A 23,513-nucleotide genomic window follows, 5' to 3' on the forward strand; every position below is an offset into this window, starting at 1 on the left:
CATGTCAGATTTTGTGGATGGAGGAGCCCAGCAAGGAGCAAATTACTAATGACCACCATGACCCAGCAGAGAGGTAGATCAGAGACTGCCAGGAAAGAGGAATAGCTGCTCATCCCTCAGCTGTACCACATTCAGAAATGAGTTTGCTGTGATGAATGCTATGTAGAAAATGCTTTAAGTCTGAACCCACTGTCTCCAGGGTCTGAGGTTTTGTAGGGAAGAATTTGCTCCCAGATGTTGAGGGAAAATTATATTTCTGTTCTCACTATACCATCTCAGTAAAAATCACTTTTAAAAAACTAATTGATATTAATTGGTTAAATAAAACTAGGACAGTAGTCACTGCTAATTAATACTGGAGATAATAAACCAGAATAAGGACTCAAGTTGATGGCATTAGGAAGACATCCCAACCTCTCAGGGATATCCTAGTATCTTGAAGGGGGAGAATGTAGCTAGCTTAGCCTTTGAGGACTTGACTTGTCAGTCAGGCTAGGAGCTGGGATAAAGACCTTCAGAGCTTGTTAGAGCCATAATAGATTTAAAGAGGAAAGGGATATTAGAAACCTCCTAGTTCAAACTACTCATTTTACAGATGTGGAAACTGAGGATCAGAGAAAGGAAATGCCTGTCTTATAGTCACATAGCTTTGCTTCTGATTCTGAAATTTTGTAATTCTGTGAACAAGTAAGAAAGCATACACTTTATCTTATCCTCTTAAACTATTGTAGGCAGCATTGCTGACTAATTTTGCAATCCTGATGTGACCTGAGGTGGGAAGTGGCAATACCTTCTGAGTACATTCTGGAGAAAAGCAGAGAAATGCAGAACCAAGTCAACAGCAGCCTCCTTCCCACCTAACTCTAGGGCTCCATTTTTATACTCCAACAAGCAATTACAACATGAAAACTGGTGCCATCTAATCAATCAGAGGGAAAGACAGCTCATATTGTTTAGCCCAAGGGGAATGGGATTTGGTTTTAAAGTTTCAAGGCATTAATATGGTAGTGATGTCCTCATATGGAGGCTGGAATGGAGATGTTCCACAAATTAAGATAAATACTTGCAACCCTTTGCCTATTCTGATGTTTAATGAAGAACATCAACATTTTAAAGTAATTTCAGAGTCCGGAGGAGTTTGAATAATTCAACCTCTACCATCGGTTACTGCAAAATGCCTCATTTCATCTTATGACTCATCTGAGGAGGGAAGGGAATAGGGAAATGTACCAAGAATCATAAAGCAGAATTAAATGTAAATTGAGAGAAATATAGATGTCACAAGGAGGAAAAAAGGATGGACTGTTCAGGAAAACAATTGTATTTTGAAGAATACTCATTGCCCACATTGGGACCTCTGTGCTCTGGACTGACGAGAAGTCACTAGGGACACATTATAGAATATGGCCTTTGGGTTCTCTGGGAAACTCTGCCCTGATTGAGAATCAGAGAATAATTGAATGTCAGAGCAGGAAGGGACTTAAGAGATCATCTAGTCTATTGCTCTCATTTTATAGAGGGTTAAATAAAATACAAACTGCTTGGGTTAGTATTCAAGGCCACAATCTTTTCAGTCTTATTAATTTTTTAATCAATTTTTAACTTTTATCAATTTATTAATTTTTCAATCTTATTTTATTGTATTCTGAGTCTAATACTTCATCCTCCAACAAAATTGGACTCCTTATAGTTCTGAGTTCATTCTCTTCTTTCCCACTTCCATGCCATTGCTCATGCCATCTTCCATGCCTGAAATGGACTTTTCCTACCCCCATCCAACTTTTGAAATCTCTTATTTCAAAATCCAGTTTAGATGCTACCACTCCCATAAATGCCTTCTTTGGTTCTTATAATTAATCAATCAACAAGCACTAATTAAGCCCCTATTATGTGCTAGGCACACAGCAAGAAGAGCTTCCTTCTTCGAATCTCTCATGCCTTTCTGACCTCTTCTATGAACACCAAGATGGTAGGATAGAAAAAGACCTGGGGTAGGTGTTACTACATGCAGATTTGGGACCAGGTTCAGCTATTAATCTGTTGTGTGACCTTTGACAAGTCACTTGCAAGACCTCTCTGCATCTCAGTTTTATTATTGGTAAAATGAAGGGCTTGGATTAGGTGATCCCTAAAGTCTCTTTGAGCTCTAAGATGCTGCGATTGTCTACGTTAGCTCTTTTACCAGATTGTAAGAACTTTGGGGGCAGGGGCTGTTTGGCTTTTCATCTTTGTAATATAAGCACATAGCCCAATTTCTTATACATAATGCATGCCTAATAAATGTTTGTGGAATGGAAATGAACTGAGTTACATTCTTAGAATGCCCTCGCTCTTTAGCTCCACTCTCAGAATCTTTATCTTCCTTCACAACTCAGCTCTGGTGTCCCCTTCTCCTAAAAATCTTCCTTGATTCCCCAATCCTTAATGTTCTCTCTTCTCCCATAAATTACATTGTATTTACTCACCTACGAACCCATCAATTCTCCCAAGTAGACTGTAAGTTTCTTGAGGTTAGAGCCTATTTCACTTGTGTCTTTGTATCCTCAGGGTCCAAGATATCATCAGGGCTTTGCATATAGCATATAGCAGACACAATAAATGTCTAAAAAAATTGAAATCGGGGACTAAAGGAAGGAGAGTAGTTTTGAAGCTGTTGAAATAATCCATATGTGAGGTGTTGAGGGATTGTTTTTGGGTAGCAGCAGGGAGACAAGGGGATAAATCCAAGAGTTATTAGAGAAGAGGAATGAATATAACTTGTTCCCTGATTGGATATGAAGATGGTGCAGTGGATAGAACACTAGACCTGGACTCAGGAAGACTTACCTTTAAATTCAGCCTCAGGCACTTACTAACTATGTGATTCTGGGCAAGTCACTTAACCTCTGTCTGCCTTGGTTTTCTCATCTATAAAATGGATATAATGATAGCATATAACTCCCAGGATTATTATGGGGATAAAATGAGATAACATTTATAAAGCACTTTGTAAACCTAAAAGCACTATATAAATGCAAGTTATTATTATTAGTGTGGGAAAAGAAAATATTTAGTGACTTTTCTTTCCTAAAATGGTATGATTTTTTTTTTAACTGAGAGACAAAGAGATGCACTAGATGGCTTCACTTGTACTCTCAAATTATGATAAAAAAAAAAGCCAAATTTCTTGGAGGCCTTATAAGGAAATGTAAACTATAGTGACACAGTATGGGAAGGCATTGAGAGGCCACTATCTGTTAGGGTCGAAGGAATCACAGCTCTTTCCAAGTATTAAAGTGAATTATGACAGGCAGTGTGGTACAGTGGTTATAGAGCTGGCTTTGGAGTCAGGAAGATCTGGGTTCAAATCTTGCCTCTGATAACTATTGACTTTTGAGCCTGAATCTCTCTGATGTCTTATTTGATTTTGATTGATTTGATTTAAGTCTCTCTGAGACTATAAGTTGTAGAGCAGGCACTGACCGGCCTTGGTAAGGAAAGTTCCAAGAGTTCTTTACACTCACAAAATCACAAGAATGGTCCAAAAACACATAAAATAAGCTAGGTGTTATTTAAATGGGATTTTAGAATTAAGGTCTGACATAGGGAGGGCTTTACCTAATTCCTGGACCTCTTTGCAAGTCGTCATGCTACTGATTTGCTGTTTTTTTCCACTTTAGTCATCAGACTGTAGAGGAACTCCCCAGTCTCTGACCATTGCCCCTGCTCCAGTCCCAACCCTCAATATCTCATCCCTGGTTGGTACAATAACCTCTTGACTCGTCTCCCTGCCTCCAGTTTGCATTCCCTATTCTTTGCTCAGTGCATGCGCCAGACTACTCCCTCAGCCCTCCACAGAAAAATATGACTTTCATCATCATACTCCCCTACTCAAAAAACTACAGTGACTCAGGTTAATCATAGACTGTTAGAACTGGAAGAGATCCTCGAAGATTATCTTTCATTTTCTGGAAGAGGAAACTGAGGCCAAAGGGAGGAATTGACTACACAGCAAATTACTGGCAGGATCAGGACTTTATAGTCCAGGTTTCCTGACACCTGGACAGTGTTCTTTTCCATACAAATCTCCTTCCCCACTTAAGAAGTCATATAGGCTTTAAAGTGGGTTAAGTTATACTTCTTTGGAAGGTTATCATATTCAGTAGCTGACCCATTAATTTAGTTTGAATGGTTAGTCTCTTCCTACTAATTGTCCTGTGTGTAGGAAGCTGGAATTTCTCAGTGGGTCTGGGAGAGAGAAAGGAGATTGGCATGGGGTAGGTGAATTTAGACGAGGAGTCAGCTAGGCTATAAGACTGTTTTTATTAGTGCTCCAGGAAGTTAAGGAGTATTGCTGTTCAGTTGTTTCAATCACATCTCACTCTTCATGACCCCATTTGGGGTCTTCTTGGCAAAGATCCTGGGGTGCTTTGCTATTTCCTTCTCCAGCATTTTTTTGCTGATGAAGAAACTGAGGCAATCAGGGCTAAGTGACTTGCCCAGGGTCACACAACTAATAAATGTCTGAGGCTGGATTTGAACTCACAAAGATGAGTCTTCATGACTTCAGGCCTGGTACTCCATGCACTGTGCCAACTAGTAGTGCCAACTGTGTTAAAGAGTAGGAAGGTCCTAAATTCCCACTAAGGGCTAGAGTGCTCAAAGGAGAATGCATTGGATTAAGAGTCAGACTATTTGGACTCAAATCCCAGCTTTGCTGCTTGCTACCTACGGGACTTTAAAGAAGTTACTTTATCTCTCTGGATGTCAACTTCCTCCTCAGTAAAATGAGAGAGCTGGAGTAGACTGGTTCTAATGTTTCTTCTGGCTTTAAGTCTGTCATCCAGCAAATAGCAGAGGAAACCAGATACAAAGTCTGTCTGTTTCCCAGCTTTGCCCCCAGTTGTCAATCTCCGATCTAGATCTGCCTGTATTTTCTTATAATGCTGAATTTCCTAATTATACTTCACCTAAAATCTTTTAACCTCCTGTTTCTGTATTCCATAGTCGTATAGTAGAAAGGATACTGGCTCTGGAGTGAGAGGACCTGGATTCAAATCCTGTCTGTGATACTTATTTACTAGCTGTGTGGTCTTGGGCAAATAACTTAACCTTCTATACTCTACTGGCAAAAGCTTTGGAAACTGAGAGTCAGTTCCATGATGAGGTACTGGAGTAGGTAGGACCTGATGCTGGGGACCCAAAGCGAAAAATGAAACAGTACTTTCCCTCAAGGATTTTATATTTCCTGCTTCTCTATCTTCATGCTGCTGTTGCCCATATTACTAACACAAAGAATTTAAGGGACCTGCCAATTGCAAATGACCGAATCAGTATCTATGTCTTTTGGGGCTTTCCACAACACTCACCTACCTCTATCCGTAGGAGGAAGGTTGCTTGCTTCTGCTGATAGTCCATCCCAATGAAGTCAGGGAATTTTTGTTTTTGGAGACAATTGAGGTTAAGTGACTTGCCCAGGGTCACACAGCTAGTACGTGTCTGAGGCCAGATTTGAACTCAGTTTCTCCTGACTCCAGGGCTGGTGCTCTATCCACTGTACCACCTAGCTGCTCTGAAGTCCAGGGCATTTTAATCAACATTCCAGTAAAATTAAAGGAGTAAAATTGAGGTGATTAGAAGCAGAGAATCCATCTGACAGCCATGTTGCTACAGTCTTTGCCTTTGAAATGAGCTTTGGAGCAACAAATCCACATGGTAGTTTCCTATGGGGACTAACAATCCTTTCTACTGTATCTTCCATGTAACAGAGAAACCCAGCATTTTGCTCTTTGTAATTAAATGTCATCATTAGACTGCCTTTCATGGCCCTTTATGTCAGAGCTTGAATGAATTCACCAGAAGCTCAAGAGAGAACATGCACTTGAGAGAACCCGTGCCCAATGACGGACCTGCACCGAGCAAATTCAATATATACTTTCTAAGTGGACCCAGATCTACTGCAGTCAAATTCCCCAGGTGTGCAACTGAAAAAAGAACACACCTACCAGAGTCAGAACTGAATTCAAGTCTTGCATCAGATGCTTAGTAGGTGTGTGACCCTAGGCAAATCGCCTACCCTTCCTGAGCCTCAGTTTCCTAGTCTTTAAAATGGGAGCGTTGGACTTAATGACCACCTTCTGTCTCTAAGTGTCTGATCTGATTCTGATGCCAGGCCCTCTGTTATTTCCATTGGACTATCCAGCCTCTCTTAATGCCTAGAGGTTATAGAAATGTCTCTGCCCTCAAGAAAATCACGCTATTCTCTCTTTATGCAAATCTTTCCCATTCTTAAAAAAGACAGCAATGTTGAGCTCATACAACTCATTCAACAAATATTTATTATGACCTCTTCTAGACATAAAAGTATAAAGGTGAAATTAGACACAGTCCCTCCTCCCAAAGATTTTACAATTAAATAGGAGGGCTAAGACATATACCGACAACCACAAAACAGGGTTGGATGAAATCAATAGAAAGGAGAGGCCAAAGTAGTGTGAGAAATTTGGGGAAAGAGAGATCACTTTCAGCAGGTAGTCATTGGGGGAGATATTTAGGAACATGGAGGGGATAGCATCTGAGTTGAGCCTTGAACAGAGGGAAGGAATTCAACAGGATGATACAGCAGAGGTGAGAGTCTGTTTTAAACTTGAGGTAAGCAAAGTTAGATAGAAAATAGCATAGGCATAGAGGTGAAAGTAAGCAGGGTGAGAACAGGGGTTGATGACTGAACCATTTTGGTTGTAGTGGAGAGTACATGAAAGTGAAGAAAAAGAGATAAGATTAGAAAGGTAGGATAGAGACTGATTATCCCAGGCTAAGAGGTTTTAATTTTTTTATATGAGCAATAGGGAACCAGTGAAGGTTCTTGAGCAGGTGAGGGATAAAATCAAGGTGGTGCACTGAGAAGATTACTATGGCACTTGTCTAGAGGATGAATTGAAGCTGTGAAAAAGGAGGCTTCTAGCCTGGGGCTTGGGAGGATAGTAAAACCATAAGAAGACTAAGGAAGGAAAAAAGGAAAAAAAGAATGAAGGAAAGAATGAGTGAAGGAATGAAGGAACAAAGGAAAGAATGTTCTTGTTTGTCCTTCATGCTTGAAGAGGACCAAAATGACATCACAATGTCAGGGTCAATATATAGTATGTCCAACTGTGGTTGATTAGACCAAAATGAGCTCTGAAGACTCTATCACAGGTCAGGCACAAATAAGCCATATGACCATTTGGGAGGGAGAGGTCTCTACATTTGTGCATCTCATGTTTGTTTTGAATTACTGCAGTTCTGCTTTGCTCATAAAACACAGTGCCTTCTTTGATGTGGGCACATCATGCTGGATGATCCTGTGCCAGTATCTCCCACGTCTCACAATCAATTCTAATGTTCTTCAGAAAGACCTTGAAAGTGTCCTTTTATCACTTCTTCTGACCTCTGGGTGAGTGCTTACCTTGTGTGAGTTCTTTGTGAAATAGTCTTTAAAGGCAAACATACATTTGGCATTTGAACAATGTGGCCAGCCCATTGGGGTTGTATTCTCTGCAGTAGGTTTGAATGCTTGGCAGATTAGTTTGAGAAAGGACCTCAATGTTTGGTACCTTATCTGCCAGGTGATCTTCAGAATCTTCCTAAGACAATAAAATGGAAATGATTCAAAGGAATGAAGGAAGTACTTGTTAATTACTTACTCTGTGCTAACACTAGGGCATCCAAATTGAAATAAAAAGAATCAGTCCCCAAGGAGCTTACATTCTAGTGGGAGAAGACAACACACAAAAGAGACCTGGGAAGTGGGGAAGGAGGGGAAAAGAGAGTTGAAAGGAGCCAGTTCATGGGATGGTTTTGAAGTTTGGAAGCCAGAATACAGCTGAGAAAGGAATGAAGGCTAGCCCAGTCTCTCCATGAAATGGAGGTTCCATAAAGAACTCTCCAATGGGAGAAGGGGACAAGCCTTACAGAGGGATGCTACAGAGAGAATTAGAAAGAATAACAAGTTTTGGGGAGAAGGTCATAGGTTCAGTGTTGGAAATGTTGAGTTTGAAGTATCAATAAATCGTCCAGGTGAAGTTATCTGTTAGGCTTTTGGAAACGGAGGGCTCTTTCTCAAGAGAAAAGTCAGGACTGGAGGTATAGATTTGGAAAACGTTTTTGCATTGAGGTAATAATGGAAGCTATGCAAGCTGATGGGATTGTGAAAGGAGAGAGTATAGAGGGAAGAAAAAGCAAGAGGTAATTACAAAGCCATTGAAGGGGACCAAAAAAGAGCAAAGAGCTACCATAAGTGTAGAGCATCATAGAAGCTAAAGGAGAAGAGAAATTACAGAAGCAAGAGATAACAAGGAGGTGATCTAGTAAAGTGGAAAGGTTGTTGGTCTGTGGAGGATAAGAGAACTGGGGGAAAAGGCCATAATATATGATGATAAAAAGGTCATTAATGACAGTGAGAAGAGTAGTTTTAGTACTGAGGATGAGGAAGGAAATCAGCCTGAGGGGCTGAGGAGTGAATGGGTAGTTGAGGATGTTTGTCAGGGAAGGGGAATAGAGAGATAGGGTACCTTGGTGGGAGTGGGGTGGGAGAAGCGGGGGCAGTGTCCCAAGATTAAAGGAAAGTCTTCTTAACATAGTCAAGACTTAAGCCCATTTGTAGGCAGTAGGGGAGGAGTCCATAGAGAGGAAGAGATTGAAGATATTTGAAAGGAGAAGCATAAGAGGTCGGGTTAACCCTACCCTAATAATACCTTCTGCACTTTCTGCAGAAGGCCTGCTAATGCCTTGCTCTCCAGATTACCTTCCACCTACTCCGTGTATATCTCATATATTCTTTGTTATTTGCATGTTTTCACCCTCCCCACTCCCCATTAGGATATGAGCTCCTTGGGGGCAGGGACTGTTTTTTGCTTTACTGTATTTTGTATCCACAGAATTTAGCACAGTGCCTGGCGTATCATAAAAATTTAATAATTGCTTTCCTAACTAAATGACTGACTAGGGATTAAACACATAGCTAGAGGAGTCTTTCCCCCAGTTCCTAGCACTGGATTTATCCAAGACCTAGGTTTATATGAATGAATGAAGGAAAAGGTATTTATTAAATGTTTACTATGTGACGAACACAATGCTAGGCACTGGGGATACAAATACAGGAGGAAAGATAGTGCCAGCCCTTAAGGAGTTTACATTCTAATAGAGGAGACAACATCCATAAAGAAGTGATGACCAGAGGAGGCACTTTGGTCCTGAAAGGCTCAGCTGTCATACTTGTCCTATCCACATCACAGGGCAGCTTATACTGAAAGATCAAGTAAGAGAATGCATGTTGATCACACTTTGTGAACTGCAAGAGTACTCAGGCTAGACTATACTTATTTCTGAGTCTTCCCCATAATACTAAGGATCAGTTGCCTGGCTCATCAAAATCCACCTACACTGGCATTCTATTATAATAGTCCACTCATCTACCCAGAGTGAGCTTCATATGTGAACTATGGTTTCTACTCATAGTTTTTTCCTCACTCAGCCCACACACTGCAGTTCCTACAGTCAATGACTACTTGGAAAAGTTAGAAGCCTTCAGGCTTACTTGTAGCAACCTATATAAATAGTCAAAGTTACATACTGACTGCCTTTAAGTGTAGGGGGCCAGGTCAGGCTATCCTCTGGCAACTTCTGTACCAGGAGACTTTTCTAGAAACTGGTAGAAAGGACCATAGGCCTCTTCCCAATCAGTTGAGTTGGTAGCCTCCTGGCTGAGACTACTCTTCTCACTTAATATCTACCTCATGCTGCAACTGTCTTTGTTATAAGGACCCAACCTAATTCCTTTCTCTATCCTCCAAATCATCTCTATTGCTGCTAATTGTGGATGTGTAGGAAAAAGCTATTGTTTAGTAAAGTATACATTGATTCACAGAAGTAATAGATTTTGAGTTGGAAAGGCCATTAAAGGTCATCTATTCTAACCCTTCTTTTTATAGATATATGGATAGATGATTAGATACATAGATGGATGGGTGGATGGATAGATTGATAGATGGATGGATGGATAGATAGATGGATAGATTGATAGATGGATGGATGGATGGATGGATGGATAGATAGATAGATGGATAGATAGATACATAGAAAGATAGATACATATATAGATAATTTATTAAGTACTCACTATTTGCCAGGTAATGTGCTAAGTGCTGGGGATATAAATGTAAGCAAAAAAGGCAGTCTCTTCCCTCAAGTAATCTATATTCCAGTGGGAGGGGTGTGAAGAATATAACACATGAAGGAGAGTTAAAAAGGGAAAGTTAGCACGATAAAGCTTGAGATGTCGTGGAAGTTCTGTGGAGGCCTGGAACCAAGTAAGAGGACAAAGCTGACCTATCAAAGTCCATAGTGGTTTCAGAGGCAGAGTTCATTTTCCAATGGGAGATTCTGATTTGAGTTGAGATGGAATAGCTGGAGGTGTCTTGGAAACTGAGACCTAGTGAAGTGAAGTGATTTACCCAAGGTCAGACAAGTAGTATGTAGCAGAACCGCGATACAAACTCGTGAATACTGACTTCAAATCTAGTACTCTTTCATCTATACCAACTGATAAAAACTGCTTAGAGAGTGAAGTTATGGAAAGGAACTAGATTCACAAATAATAGCCTCACATAAACTTTTTTATGATCTATGATTTTATCGATGTCAGGAGCTAATGGTGTGGAACTCCTATCAATATAGATTGGCACTTGCTTGAAACTTACAGTTTTATAGAATTGCCTAGGGCATTTAGAAGTTAAGTGGGTTGCTCTTTGGGGCTGCCTATAATATCTAGTAGACTGGAAAGGAGTTCAGCCCCAAGAAGAAGACCTGGATGCCAGTTTTGTAAGAAGTCCTAGAGGACTTCTACATCTCTGCTCAGCAATTAATCATCCTAATCATCTCAGCCACTTGAATCCCTGCTCCATAGATACTGCACTGGGTTACTGATAGTAACCCAGTGTGGCTTTTGGGTTTACTCTTTCTGTTTCCCCCATCTCAGATCCTGCCTCATTAAACCTAGGCAGGAATTACCCCATTCCCTTATCTCCCTGGAATTTGCTTAATTACTAACACATCAGCTTTGAACCACATGAAAATAATTACTTTAAGTATTAGAGATGCCATGATCAAAGGCAAAGAGTAGGAGAGGGCAGAATGAGATGGTGAATAATCCAGTTTAGCTGGTGCTCAGATACATGAGATACATGAGATACATGAGATACATGAAGGTATCTTCGCTCTTTATCTGGGCAATTGTTTCCAAGTGTAATCAACATCAGCATCAGAGTCAAGAAGCCAATCAACAAGCATTTATTAAGAAGCTACTATGTTCTAGGTATTGTGCTAAGTGCTAGGGATATACAATGACAACCATGAATCTGAAAATGATCAATATAACTATTGTTTGATCTATAATTTTTTTAAATGGTTCTATGACTAGAGAAAACTTGGAAATCCCTGACTTACAATGCCAGCCATTTCCTGACCAAATCCAAGCATTACTACATGCCAAACACAATGCTAGGCACTGAGGATACAAATACAGAAGGAAAGACAGTGCCAGCTCTTAAGGAGTTTACATTCTAATAGGGAAGATAGTATCCATAAGGAAGTGATGGCCAGAGGAGGCACTTTGGTCCTGAAATGTCTCAGCTCTCGTACCTGTCCTGTCTATTTTACAGGGCAGCTTATGCTGAAAGATCAAGTGAGAGAATGTATGTTGATAACACTTTGTAAATTGTAAAATACCAAAATTTGACTAGGTAGCTAAGTAACTGACAGATAGAACCCGGGACTTGGAGTCTGGAAGACTTGGGTTCAAATACTGCCTCTTACTCCTTCTAGCTGTGTGACCCTTGCACCTGTGTGACCTTTAACCTCTTAGATTCTCAGTTTCCTCATCTGTAAAATGAAATTTGACAAGATGGGCTTTAAAGTCCTTTCTAGCTCTCAATCTTTGATCCTATGATTACCCTCTAATATCTAGGTTGTGGGCATTTTTTTTGGAGGCATCTGAATGGTGAGGTTTGATTTACTAGGTATTGTTAGAATTGTTTTCTCCAAGAGAAATTTTAGGGAGAGGCTGGAGGAAGGAGAGGCCAAGTGTATGTACTGGCCAAATTGTGTATAGACCAAGAGTTTGGTCTCCATTTTGCTGGAGAAAGAACTGCAATGGTTTAATATTATCTGAGCAAAGCATTTCAATCCTGATAATTGAGGTATGGTTGGAAAAACAAAAACAAATAAATAAACAGACTAGATGGCACAGTAGATAGAGTACCAAACCTGAGTTCAAATCTGGCCTCAAACACTTACTAGCTGTGTGACCCTAGGCAAGTCACTTAACCTGGTTTGCCTCACTTCTCTCATCTAAAAAATGGGCTAGAGAAGTAAATGGCAAACTACTCTAGTATCTTTGCTAAGAAAACCCCAAATGGGGTCACAAAGAGTCAGATACAACTGAAAATACAACAATAAGGAGATGGAGGGGGAAGGACGAAGAAAGAAAAGGATCACTCCAATCAGAGAGGCAGTTGAGCTGTGGGCTCATCAAGACAGCAGTTGCTGCCAATATCATCAACGTAACAACAGCCTTTCTCCCACTCTTCATGAAGTCTTCAGTATACAGGGAAAAATTAAATCTCTTTGTTCTTAAACTGGTCTTTGTACTACAGGAAGGGAAAGGAATAAGCACTTATATAGTAGCTACTATGTGCTAGGCACTGTGCTAAGCACTTTTACAAATATTATCTCATTGGATCCTCACAATAACCTTTCTAGGCAGGTGCTGTTGTTAACCCCATTTTCTCCAAGTGAGGAAACTGAAGTAAACAGAGGTTAAGTGACTTGCCCAGGGTCACACAGCTAGGAATTGTCTGAGGTTGGATTTGAACTTAGGTCTTTCTGATTCTAGGCCCAGTACTCTATCCACTGTTTCACCAGCTGCTTTTCTGGTTATGGCCATTGAAACGGTTTTTTTTTGGACAGGATGATAAACAAGAGAGCCAATTGGAGCCTCATTGTAAGGGAATCTAGTGTTTCCTTATATGTCTTTGTACAGCCCTGTGCTTTGTATGTTCATAGAAGTCTTGTACATTGGGCTGGGTTGTGAGCTACTGATATTTTGCCCAAAGAAATAGTGTGTGCATTCTGGCTTCAAATCCAGTGATCTTTTTCACTGTATCATGTTGTTTTGTCCTTTGTTTTTGAAGAGGACTAATGACATCACAAAGTAATGTCTTGACTTACAAGTCAATCAGATTTAAGTGAGGTGGAGCAGCAAAAAGTCATCATCTTCATTCTCTCTTCCAGAGTCATTGAAGTCCAGTGGGAATCTAGTGGATGACCTTGGCATTTTCCATGTCTAACCAAGCTCTAAGTGCTCTGAAGCACCTGCTTCAACCACCTTCAAGGCCTTTGGAACAAGTTGTTTTTATCTTCCCATTCCACCAGGAGGAGTCTTCACATGCTTGGAGTAGGCATCGCCTTAACTCACTAATGGGTTTGAGGCCTCTCAGCTCCCCCTAACCTGGTTCAGCCCATCTGCTGAGATGGTTTACTGAGGTTTGGCCATTGCACATGTTACAGCTTCTTGGAGCCAAAGGTAAGAGTTGGGTGACAGGTGGATAGAGGTATGAGCAGCCCTCACACCAGAGATGCTAGTCCTCTCTTAACACTCCATACACTCCCACTATATCGTGACACCTTATTGAACCCCATCTCCCTCTACCCACTCCCTGTCCCATTGCATCCACAACTGAGACAGAAGCCATCATTAAAATGAATTGTATTTGAAGATGGTAGTAACTACCACAGGGCTTTTGAAGCAGGAAAGAGGAAAATGCCATTCAACAAATATTTATTAAGCAGTGATTATGTACAAAGTCCTAAACACCACTTAGTCTTTCTAAATTCTTAGACCATACTCAGTTTTGTAGTTATGGCATTTTTCATATGTGTGTATATTTGGGGCAGGGTGTCCTTTTGGTCTTCATACTTTATTTTAGTTTCAATATGTTTCAAAGATTCATTTCCTTCTTCACTCCCTTTTTGGCTTAAATAAACCTTTTCCATGCGAGGGATTAGAAAGCACAAGTATAGAGTCTGAGATGTAGAAATGATATTGTTGTCTCCCCCCCCCACCTTTTATACTGTGGAGATGATTAACAATCAGTAAGTATTTCTCAAGTCCCTATTGTGTGCCAGAAACAAAGCTAGGAGCTGCGGTATACACACATAATGAATGAAACAATCCTTTCTGCTTCCCACATGGACAAGCCAGTTATGGGATTTACAGAGAAAATAGGGAGCTTCTCAACCCCCCCCCACCCTATTTTTCCTTAGGGGACCAGTGGGTGGATGGAGGTTTCTGTGCACAACTCTGTGGGATCTTTCAGCTTTCTCCTGTGATGAGCAACAGATTATGACAACTTTGGAGTCTTTCCCTTCAGCGGATACTTTCCTTTCCCAAATCCCACCAATTATTCTGGTTTCATTTATGTAGATCTAATGTCCATCCATTTTCTCCTGATATATTCGGACCAAAAAATGCTTAACTGATATTCAAATCATACTTCATGGATAGCATCAACATCAACAATAATGGCTAGCACTTACGTAACATCTTAAGGTTCACAAAGTGCTTTGCTGCACTGTTCAGTCCTTTTTCAGTCATGTCCAGCTGTTTGTAAACCCATTTGGGGTTTTCTTGGCAAAGATATTGGAATGGTTTGCCATTCCCTTCTCCAGCTCTTTTTACAGATGAGGAAACTGAGACAAACAGGGGTAAGTGACTTGCCTAGGGTCACACAACAATTAAGTGTGTGAGACAAGGGTCTAACTCAGGTCCTCCTGACTATAAGTCCAATACTTTATCCCATTCCATCACCTCGTCTTCTTTTCTTTGCCTTCTTTCTCTGTGCCAGAGTCCCATATCCTTAGACATGAGCACAACAGACAGAATAGAAAAGGGATCAGAAACTATTGCAAAGGACACAGCTGTCACAAAGCTAGTGTCACGAAGGCATCACTGCCTAGCCCTTTGGTGTGTGCTATGACTTTATTCTACCACATTCTCAAAAAGTGTCCATGATCACAACTTTCTGCAAACCAACTATTCTTTCCCCAATTATACTTTAATAATGTATTCTAGAATTTTGCTGGGAATTGAAGTAAAACTCTCTTCTAGCTTAATATTTCTACCCTCTTCTATTTTTGAAAATTGGAATCATGTTTGCTCATTTCCAGGATTGCGGCACCTCCCTCTTTCAACATTATCTCTGACAGATCATCTGCCACAGCTTCCATGATGTTTAATATTCCACGTTTGTCATCTTAATGTTCCTTACTAGCCTAAGCTCATTCTGAGCATTAATTAGCACTTTTGACACTGTTGTTGTCCTGTGTTTCAAATAGTGCCCGGGCTTTCCCTTTTTCTACTGAAGCTATTGTAGTCATTTCCTTGTACAGTGCCCAGCGCGACTTCAGAGACCATCTCCACAGTTCCCTTCCATTGAGATACTGCCCTGCTTCCTTCTTGCATATCTGAAACTTGGTTTTATATTCTAGCTCTGCTTTTAACTACCTGCACGTCCTTGGGCTTGTCTCTTCATCTCCCTGGGCCTCAATTTCCCAGAATCCTAGAGTTTGAGAGCTGTAAGGGACCTTAGCAGCCATCTACTGCAACATCATACCCAAGAAGTAGTCATCCAGTCCCTGCTTCATGACCTCCAAAGAGGAGAAACCCGCTCCATCTCTAGGTGGTTCATTCCTCTTTTGGACTGCTGTAATGATTGGGAATGATTTTCCAGACCAAGCCTAAATTTGTCTCTAGGACTTCCACCCATTACTCTTGGTTCTGCCTTCTGGCCAAACAGACCAAGTCTAATCCTTCCTCCAAATACTTGAAGACACCCATTATTCTTCCTGAATCTTCTCTTCTCCAGGCTAAACATCTTCCCTTGTTCCTCCAATGGATCCTCATGTGTTGGGGACTCCACAGCTTTCACCACCCTGGTTACCCTCCTTTAGACTCTAGCTTGTCAATGTCCTTTTAAACCTACGATGCCCAGACCTGAACACACTATTCCAGATAGTCTGACAAGAGCAAAGTACAGTGGGACTATCACCTCCCTATTTCTGAAAGCTAAGATCCTCTTGAGGGGAGCTAGGTGGTGCAATGGATAGAGTGCTAGGTCTGGAGTCAGGAAGACTCATCTTGGTGAGTTGAAATCCAGCCTCAGACATTTACGAGATGCGTAATCCTGGTCAAGTCACTTTACCCTGTTTGTCTTTGTTTCCTCATCTGTAAAATGAGCTTGAGAAGGAAATAGCACACATCACTCTAATATCTTTGCCAAGAAAACCCCCATGGTGGTCACTGGGAGTCAGACTCTCTTAATGCAGCTCAGGTTGCATCAGGTTTTTGGGTAGCTACGTCATATTACTGATTTATATTGAGCTTGTGCTCCACTGAAACTCCCAGATCTTTTTCTGCAGCTAGGTGGCACAATGAAAGAACACCTAGCCTAGAGTCCAGAAGATGCATTTAAATCTGGCCTAAAGATATTTACTAACTGAGTAACCCGTGGCAAGTTATTGAATCTCCATTTGCCCAGGTTTCCTCATCTGTAAAATGAAGATAATAATAGCACCTATCTCCTAGGGTTGTTATGATGATCAAATGAAATAATAATAATAATAATAATGAAATGCTTAGCACAGTGCCTGGAACATAGTAAGCGCTATATAAATGTTAGCTATTGTTTTTTCCCTGAATAACTTCTGTCTAGTCATGTCTCCCCCATCTTCTACTTATAAAATTGATTTTTGGCACCTAAATGCAAGACTTTACATTTATTCCTATTGAATTTCATCTAATTAGATTCAGCTCATTGCTCTTCCTCAGATATAAAACAAAGAAAAGGTTGACCTAGGAAAAAAAATCTAATGTCATTATTATTATCTTTAAAGTAAAACCTAATTCAAATTATTCTTGCCCTGACTTCTCTACTCTACTCATCTTTCAAGCTAAATGGTATAATGAGAGAGCTCTGGATTTGAGTGTCAAAGAATCTGACTTCAAATCCTGTCTATGCCACTACTTACTTGTATGACCTTGAGAAAGTTTCATCTCAACTTTGGGACTCAGCTTCTTTACCTGTACAACATAGGTATTGGACAAATGCTCTTTAAGATCTTTTTCAGTCCCATGACTTACCATCTTGTGAACCCATGACTTACCATCTTGTGAACCTCTCTTTACTACTGATGTGTTACTAATTACACGTGACCTTGTGCTATCACTTCTCTTTAATATTTTGGATATTTATATCTCATCTCCCCAATAATGTTTTAAGTTCTCTGATGGCAGGAATCGTGGGCTATTGTTCTCAGTACACTAATCCACAGCACTTCGTAAAATGAAGGGATGATCTTTACAATCCCTTACAACTCAAAATCTCTGATGGAATGATGATGCCATGCTGTACATACTGCAGTCACTTAAAAATGTCATATAATTTGAGTTAATGAGAGGCAGAGGGAAAAAAATTAACGGAGTCAAAAAAACAAATTTTACATTTTGGTTGAGTCTAATACCTGCCAAGTAGTTCAGCCAGATGCCTGGGGAAAAGTCCCACACTAAATCCCTGCCCACAGGTAGGATGATCTAATAAGCTTTTTGTATCTGAGGAAGCTGCAGCTGGAAAGATTAGCTTATTAAGATGGGAAGGGACTAATAGCATCCCACCTGCTTTGACTTCATGGGTATTGTAAGATTTGAGAATTAAAAGGACCTGGGGCTTGTGTCACTCACAACAGATATAAGGCTACCTTATAACTTCATTAATCAAAAGAATTCCCCCCAGGATATGGAACATGCACTCCATGTAGTTCTGTAGAATCTTAGAATCATAAAATGCCAGCTTAGAATCATGTAATCATAGAATCTCAAAATCTTAGAATTGTAGAATTTTGGGGTCATGAAATCACAGACTCTCAAAATCTTAGAATTATATAATTGTAGTACAGCACTCCCTCTGCAATACTCCCCTGCCAATACACACACACACACACACACACACACACACACACACACACACACACATATACACAGAGTTCAAGGGATACCTTGTGGGTCCAAGTTCCTAGCTCATGAGCTTCTACCAGTGTGCTTTCCAATAACAGTCATCCAGTAGACACAATTACCTCTTAGCAAAGTCATTTAGTAAGATGGAATAGTTAGAATAGTATTTGCAAAATATCCCCTTCTCAAAAAATAAACTTGGGGATGTTCTTACAAATACACATAATGTCTTCAGGAAACAAATTTAGTTTAGAATGGTAGTAAGGCACACATATGGCAAATATATAAAGCCAAGGCTACTCGTTCCTTCAATACTATCAAGCCTAGAAGTCCTTACTTCTCTATGGAGAATTCACAAAGGTCTTCCCTCCCTACATCTTTGCTGGGTGGGTTGCACAGCTGGGCTCCCAGGATCTGATCTTCTCTGCATCTCAATATTTAATTCCTCAGGCTAGCTTTTTCTTAAGTAAATTCTCTCTTTTTGTTCTTTTTTAGCCACACTCCTTCAAGCCTCTTAGGCTCCAAGTCAATGCATTATCTGTATCCATATCTGCCCGGATTGTTGTATCTATGCGTCTTCCACAGGGCCTTGAATTCTTTCCAGGGACTCTACAGCTGCTAGATAGAGTGTCTCCTCCTGGATAAATAGCTCTGCTGCCTAAAGTCATGGCTAATGGGTTTGGGGAGAGAAAGAGAAATCTCCTCCTTCACCCTCACCAAGAGTAATTCCCTAGACTGAGCTAACAATTCAGTCTTTTTAGAGCCTTCAGTGTTGTGAACACATTTTAACTGAGTTAAAACACCAATCCTGGTGACTCTATACATTATCAAGGTCCATTCTTAATATACCGTAAAAGTAACCAAGAAAACAACTATCAACCTTTATGTCAACTTTCCTATCCAAAATTTTTGTGACAATTCTTCACATGAGGCTGAGTTCATCCATGATAACTGTTATTAATGGGGAACAAGTAGCATTTTGAAAGCAATAGCATGCTGTAGGCCATGCCTTTGCCATCACATAATTGACAGAAATATATAGAGAATATAAGATCTCACTGTGTTTATTATTTGTTGACTTAAAAAAAAATGGATTGGTACAGCAAAATGATGCCTTAAAATCTTTCTCACAACAAGGTATCTCCCAAACAAACATCAAAGTTAGTAAGGATCCCTTAGACTTACAGACCCTAGACAAATTATACTATTCTTTCCTTCCTGAATATACCCCATAGGATTACGACTTCAAGTTTGTACTCATCCTCTCTCTTGCTAAGCCTGGCCCTATGATCCTAAACATCGGGTGAGGTGTAAAACATGGAGATGTATGCTTGCTGGAGGCAGTCACCACTGTCATGGAGAAGATTCAGGGCGATGTCTCAGTGGAGGAGGGATTTCTGAGAGATGGTAAAGTCTTCTAGATGCTCCTCTTTGAAGATAAACTTGTACTGATTTAATTAGGTCCTGGAAATTTGCAGTCTCCTAGAAGAGTCCCCAAACCACTCCAAGGGTCTAGGCCAGGCGTGGAGAACCTGCAGACTTGAGGCCACATGTGGCCCTCTAAGTCCTCAAGGATTTGTGCTGTGAAGTTTGAATTCAGTCAGAGGGCCGCACTGGATGACCTAGAGGGCCACGTGTGGCCTAGAGGTTGCAGGTTCCCCATCCTTGGTCTAGGCTAACAAGTCCTTAATCAATTTAGGAAGAATGGGGTGCTTTGGACCCATTGGATAAAATCAGATGTAACTACACAAGACTTGTATTAAGATTAGTGGGACTATAGACATATATATGTGTGTGTATGTACACACAGAGTACATATATGTATGTGCATATATATACATAATACATACACACATATATATTCAAACATATATGTATGTGTGTGTATGCGAGTGTGTGTGTGTATGTGTGTGTGTGCATATGTAAAGTTCTAACACCAGAAAAAGTAAGTGGATATGATGAGGATGGGATCTGAACCCCTAAAAGGAAAAGACACGTCTTTGGGATCTGGACCTCAAAAAGGAAAAACCGTGGACTTTCCCACTTGGTCAAATCTCTGGTGTTCACCTGAGGCTATAATCCTATTAACTGGCCTTTTGTTGTGGCTACAACCCAATCTCCCAATTCTGTTCTGTTACCTCCCCATTGCCCCCGGCCACTTCCCACCTTTAATCCTATCTAGACTCCACTGTCCCTTGGCCACTTGGTCCAAGTCCCCAGTGTTCTGTTCAACCCCAGCTTACTGGCCACTCCCATCCAGATCCTCTTTAGACCCTTCTTCAGGTCACCCTAAACTATTTGGCCACTCCTAGATCTTTCCCACAGCCTTTCTGTATATAAGGTCCATCTTGTCTCTATTAAGGTACTCACATTCTTATAATCTAGGCAAGGGCTCAAATTCTTAAGATCTGGCCTACTTGCATTAGTGATACAAATGCTTAGATTCCCTAAGAGTCTGGCCAATATGACAGATGTTATAATAAACCTTGTCTTTGGCTGAAAGAAGGCTTGGGTCGAATTCTTTGAGGAAGGACCTGCGTGTTGTGATTTTGGGGTCCCAGAACCCCTAGCATCTAAACCTCAATAGATACAGGGTGATTATTATCAAGACTCTCTGACTTGTAGTTAGATGGATAAACTATAACATTTATACACACACACACACACACACATATTAAATGGACTCTGAAAATAAACAAAGGACTGGGCCCAGGATTTAACAGGAGGAGCAACGTAGATTGGATGGTGGTTGGGAGATCTCAAGAGTTCTTTTAATGACTAAACTTCTTGAAATGAAGGTCCACATTTTTAATTCCACTAGTAGTGCTGTCCAACTGAAAGTCATGGAACACTGCAGCCACCAAAAATGACAATTGAATGTCACTCAGAGGGTAAGGGAAAGGTGCATGATGAGTGTGAGCAGGCTGTAACATGTAACAGATAAGGAACTATGAAGAAATAATGTAAAGAAGTCACTAAAAAAGTATCCTAAAACAGATGGGCCACTCATGTGGATTGAAGGAGGGACAAAAATTTGAATGATTCGTGATTTCCACCGATAACTTCATGATATCAAGGAAAAATGGGAAATTGAAGAAGGTCTTTAGCATAACAGGTGAATCCCTTGGGATGACTTTATGGAAGAATATAGACAAGAGGTATACAGAATGGACAGACATGCACGGGTTGCGATCTGCATCATTGGAGGGGACATTGATGCCAATGAGATCACACTTCCTGGCACATAATAAATGCTTAATATAACTGTTGATCAACTGATTCCATGTGATGGTCCTTCTACCTGGAAGAGTTCTGGTATTGCGGATTGAACACTGGTTTTGAATTGGGAAGACCCAGCTTTGAAGCTTGTCTCAGACATTGTGATATCTGAGGCAAGTAATTTAACATCTCGGTGCCTCTTTCCCCATATGTCACATGAGGACTTGATATCCTCTTGGGTATTTTAGCTTTAAATCTATGATCCTGTAAATATTTGAAGATAGTTATCATGTCTTCTCTTCTGCAGGCTTGACAATTTCAGTTGCTTATATTTAGGGTCCTTGCCATCCTTGGCACCAGCTCTAGACACACTTCAATTTGACAATATCTGTTCTCAGATGCACAAAATGTCCTACACATGTATGTTCTTAGAACATAACTGGCCTCTCACCTTCTAATTCCTGGAAGAAATTTGTCTTTTATTGCAGCCTAAGTTCATATTAGTATTTCTGGCTGCCATATCATACTGTTGACTCATATTGAAGACTACTGTCTGGTCATATCACTCCTATCTTGTACTCATGTAGTTGATTTTTTTCTAAAAAAAAATTGCAAATACGAGATGTTCCAAAAGTCTTACTGCATTTCAAGCTATTAAAGCTTGAATTAAATTTCATCTAATAAGATGAAATTTGAGAGAGATAAATGTAAAATTTTATACAGGGTGTTCCAAAAGTCAATGTGGTTTCAAGTCTTAATAGCTTAATAGTTAATAGCTTTAATAGTTAAATTTCATCTTATTAAATTTAATCTGAAGTTCTAGGTTGTTGAGACCTTTTTAGGTTTGTATTTGTCTTCCAGTGTATTAACTATCCCTCCTCATTCTATGTTAGCTGAAAATTGGATGAGTATGCCACCTATGCCTTCATCCAAGTTGCTGAGAAAAATATTAAACTGAATAGGGAGGGCCAGGCACAAATCCTGGGACCCTCCATTGGAGACATTATTCCAGGTTAACCATGACTTCTCATTGGCCATTCAACCAGTTGCAAATATACCAAGCTGTCCTATTGCCTGTTTCCCATCTTTTTCTTAAGGATGATATAGGAGACTTTGCCAGATGTTTTGCTTAAATCCAAATAAATGATACTACATCATTCGCTGATCTACCAGTCTGGGTACCCTATTAAAAAACAATTAAAAAAGCTATTCTGACATGACCAGTTGTTCTTGACTTGTTCTTTTAATCACTGTTTACTTTCTATAGGTTTACTAACCATTTGTTTGATAATGTTTTATAGAAATTTACTATGAATTAGTCAAACTCCTTGACCTGTATGAGTTTGAATTGAATTGGAAGGTTTTGCTTCATTCATTCTCTCTTAAAAAAACATTGGGGCATTTGCCCAACTCCCGTCCTGGAATGCTGCACCAGTCTCCATGAATTTGGATTCCCCCCCCCCCATAGGCAATGGGAGTTGTTATAGGAGTGGTACCTATTTCCAGGGTAGGTAGATCAGGGAATGATGTAGTATCATTTATTTGGATTTTAGCAAAACATCTGGCAAAGTCTCCCATATTATCCTTATGGAAAAGATGAGAAATAGGCAATAGGACAGTTTGGTATATTTGCAACCAGTTGAATAGAAGATGAGAAGTCATGATTGACCTAGAATAATGTCTCCAATGGAGGGTCCCAGGATTTGTGCCTGGCCCTCCCTATTCAGTTTAATATTTTTCTCAGTGACTTGAATGAAGGTATAGGTGGCATACTTATCCAATTTTCAGCTAACATGAAGTGCTGGTCCTTTAAGGGGACAGAGGATGGGGTGGCATTTAGCTCCCTTGCCACCTGAGGCATGAAAATTCCAGCCTATGATGGGTTGGCATGAGAGGTTTTAATGGAATTCCCTCTGCTCTGTAGGAACACCCTTATGACTGAGTGTGGCTAGTTGTCATGGTTAACGCAGAAGCTGACAAGAATAGCCATTTTATCTGAATTGATTTTTAACTCTAGGAATTATATCCTTTTTACCATTTATTATTAGTAAATTTAATCTCATGGTCCATGAGGGTCTCATTGCATTCTAATATTGAGCTTGAATCAGTGCACTGGCTTGAATAGACCTGGCCCAGAATAAAGGTTATTGAAGTTTTTTGAGCAGACACAAAACAGCATACAGTATGGATAGAGACAACCTCTTCCCCTCCCTGG

The sequence above is a fragment of the Vombatus ursinus genome, unplaced genomic scaffold, assembly GCF_900497805.2.
Source record: "Vombatus ursinus unplaced genomic scaffold, bare-nosed wombat genome assembly UNPS02009062.1, whole genome shotgun sequence".
In the NCBI taxonomy this organism is placed as follows: domain Eukaryota; kingdom Metazoa; phylum Chordata; class Mammalia; order Diprotodontia; family Vombatidae; genus Vombatus; species Vombatus ursinus.